Source organism: Equus asinus, chromosome 8 (genome assembly GCF_041296235.1).
Source record: "Equus asinus isolate D_3611 breed Donkey chromosome 8, EquAss-T2T_v2, whole genome shotgun sequence".
Classification (NCBI taxonomy): domain Eukaryota; kingdom Metazoa; phylum Chordata; class Mammalia; order Perissodactyla; family Equidae; genus Equus; species Equus asinus.
The window spans coordinates 26,862,871-26,866,635 of NC_091797.1; positions in this window are offsets into that span (position 1 = coordinate 26,862,871).

The window sequence follows — 3,765 nt, forward strand, 5'->3', positions numbered from 1 at the left end:
ACTTACCAAAATGTGCTGATCTGGACCCAGCTGCACTTGTGCTAAGACTTTTGAATTTTTTTCCTGCTAATTTGGTCATGCTAGGAGAATCCACTGATGGGGCCCAGGGCCGGCCCCGTGGCTGAGTGGTTAAATTCATGCACTCTGCTTCAGCCGCCCAGGGTTTCGCCAGTTCGGATCCTGGGTGCCAACCTAGTACCACTCATCAGGCCATGCTGAGGCGGTGCCCCACATAGCACAACCAGAGGCACTCACAACCAGAATATACAACTATGTACTGGGGCCTCTGGGGAGTAGAAGAATAAATAAATAAATAAATAAAATTAAAAAAAAAAAGAATCCACTGACAAGACAGAAAGTAAGCGTGTCGCACATCTTCACATTGGTCCATCAGCACAGCAGTGACTTCCAAGTACAGCCTCTGCCACTTGCAGGTACAGAAGAGCTGCTTTGATCACTCCATGCTGGTAGACACTGTGCACCACCCTCTTGAGGACAGATGGAAGGGAGTGAGTGTAAAGTACAATGAGAAGGATTGAAGTTGCGCTGGCTCTTAGTGACTCCTCCAGCTCCTCTATGGAATCCCTCTTTATATCAGACCCACGGCCCCCTGGGCCTCTGCCTGTCCCCTCCCTCCTGCCACAGCCCCCCCTGCATTGTCTCCACCTCCCACCTCTGGTTGGAACCTCATTCCTAGAGGCCAGGGGCTGGGCCTGGCACACAGAGGGAAATTCATGGACCCTGTGCCTCCCTATCATGTTCCGGGAGGCATCCAGAAATAGAGCTGGACTGTAAGGATTCCAGATCATTTTCCAGACCCTTCCTGGACAACTGAGGTTAAATCTGTGCCTCTTTCATTCCAAAGCCTGTTCAGGACCGACAGGATTAAGGGAGACTCTCTCTGCCCACCAGGGCCCTGCCCTCCAGCCCTGTCTCCCCCATCCCCACGGTCCATGACCCCCAGCCTCTCTCCAGCAGCCTCCTCCAGGATGAGCCATTAGCACATTATTGATGACACAGCGCTTGGTCACAGTGCCAGTTCCCTTTTTTGACTTTGATGGATGATGAGTGATTGGAGAGGGAAGTGTGTGTGTAAATGTGTGTGAGTGTGTGTGCGCACGCTAAATAGATGAGAGGAGGGGAGGCAGACAGAAACAGAAAGAAGACAGGAACAGGAGAGAGAACGAGAGGCCCAGGTACAAAAGTTGATTGAGGAAGAAAGAAACAGATGAGTTGAGAGAGGAGGAAAATCAAAAGGGGCTCTAACAGAGACCTGAGTGGATCCAGAGGAGCCAGAAGAGTTGATTACCTTCCTGTGCCTCAGTTTCCTCATCCATAAAATGGGGACAGTATGGTAACTGCCTTACACTGCAGTTGTGAGGATCAAATGAGTTCATATACCTACAGCGGTCAGAACAGTGCCTGGCCATTTTATTTTTTTTAATATAAATATTAGCTGTTATTATCATCATCACTAATGTTATTATCATGATCCTCTCTAGTTTCCAGCCCTGGGGCACAGGACACATGGGGAGAAAGACAAGCCTCCTTTGGCTGCATTGCCCTATGCTTCTCACTGCCTGTGTCCTTGCCAACCACACCCTCTGCCGACACCTCTCAGCACCACTCTCTGTCTCCGGGGACCCTTTTTTTCCCTGAAAACTCCCAAAGTTCCCTCCCTCGTGAACTCCTCACTAAATCGGACAAGGAGTTCCATTTATCTGAGCTGCGTGTCTAAAAAACGGATACACTGGTTGTATAAAATAGGATAAGGCTGAACAGTTGGTTTGGATTCAGCGCTAGAGGGCTTTGAATGCTAGGCTAGGGTTTGGGTTTTGTTCTGAAATAAATGGGGAGCCTTAGACGATGTTAGAGAAAGAGCATGGTGTGGTCCCAGGTGAGCATCCACGGGATTGGTTTTTAAGGACTACTAAGTACAGGGTAGTATTTTAAGCTCTTCTCCGTCATTTACATGTTTGTAAGAATGAGTTTCAAATACTTTCATGGGAGCAGGTCTGATAGCAGGAAAGAGGAGAGAAAGCATGAGGGTTTGGGACAATTTGGCCTGGGGACAGTTGGCCCTGATGTAGAAACTGATACAGACCCTAAGTAGCGAGGGCCAGGCATTTCATCCCGGGCATTCTTCTGTGACTGAGAGAAGGGTACACTCTTGAGTCATGCTGTGTGCGCATGTTTGTGCTTGTGCGTGCGGGTTGGGGACCAAAGCTCAAACACACGCTTTGGGACACACAGGAGAATGTCCTTAGCATTAAGGGGGTGAAAAGGTAGAGCACCATGGTTACAAAAGCATCATTGGACACCACACTGCTGGGATGCAAATCCTGGCTTCTAAGTGTGCAACCCTGACTAAGTGACTAAAGTACTCTGTGCCTCAGTGTCCTCATCTATAAAGTGGGTGTGAAGATAGCACCTACCTCATAGGGCTGTTTTGAAGAATAAATGAGTTAGTACACTGAAAATGCTTAGAACAGGACCCAGCAACAGAGTAAGTCTTCGATACGACACAGTTCCTCCTATTATCATGATTCCATTATTATTGGTATTATTGTACCACTATTAAGAGTTGTAAGACACTGAATTGAGAATGAGGACACTCTGATCGCATCTCGGTCTCTGAGATTTCTCCTTCTTATCCCCTACACTCCTGTGGGACTGTCCCCTCCTCCTTCCTTTCACAGGATGGTCTCCATGGGCCAAGTTAGTTTAGTATGCCCTGCACGCTAGCCCCTGGGATTGCATCAGGGATGGTACCTGCCCTGAGCTTCGAAATTCTGAGCCTCTTTCTAGGCATTTGAAATTGGGAGAGAGAAAGAAAGCTCTAGCAGCCTGAGTTAGACCCAACTTGAGGCTGGTCCTATAATCTAAGCTCATTTGGGGCAGAGACCTTGTCTGTTGGGGTCCAGCTGTGATGGTACCTGTGGATTCCACAAGACACTCCTCCGTCTTTGTAATAATAAATTTCCCCTTTCTTCCTTAAACTAGTTTCTGTTGCTTGCAAACAGAGTGCTAACAAACACAGCCTTATACGTGTGTATAATCTTATTCTCTGTGTGTGTATGTATGTGTGTATATAGGTGTGTGTGTTTATATATATACTCCCACTCCAAAACACACACACACGCACACACAAACACATACACATTTCCCCCTTCAGTCACCTGTCATTAATCAAGGTCAGGCCAGTACTCTGGCCCCTGTGACCAAAAGATAGACAGCTCATGGCAGGCAAATCCTTCATCTCTTGCAGCTGCTTCCTCCCACTTGGGCTCAGTCCTAATGGCTTCCTGAAGTTCCATAAACATGACTCATGCAGTCACACCTCCACGCCTTGGCACATTTGGTCCTCTACCAGAATGCCTTCCCTTTGGGCTAACTCCTCCTCCAGGTTTGGGATTCAGCTCCAGCATCACCTCCTCCAGAAAGCCTTCCCTGGGCCTTCCCTTCTTCCCAGTCTGCACTCCTCCCCCTCCTCTATCAGGCACTCCTCCTTTGTGCTTTAGTGATAATTTCACCAACTGAGCACGGGCCACACTGTGTCTGTTTACCTCTCTGACTTCCCATGGACTGGAGTCCCCTGAGGGTAGTGACTGTGCCTTCTATTTCTGAATCTCCGGTGCCCAGTGCAGTGTTGGATGCACAGGGGATGCTCAGTGCTGTGCTGAGAGAGCACAGACGTTGCAGTGTGGGGTATGGACAGATGTTTATTAGTGTTTACTACACATGCTAGGCTCCTTTTGTATGTTA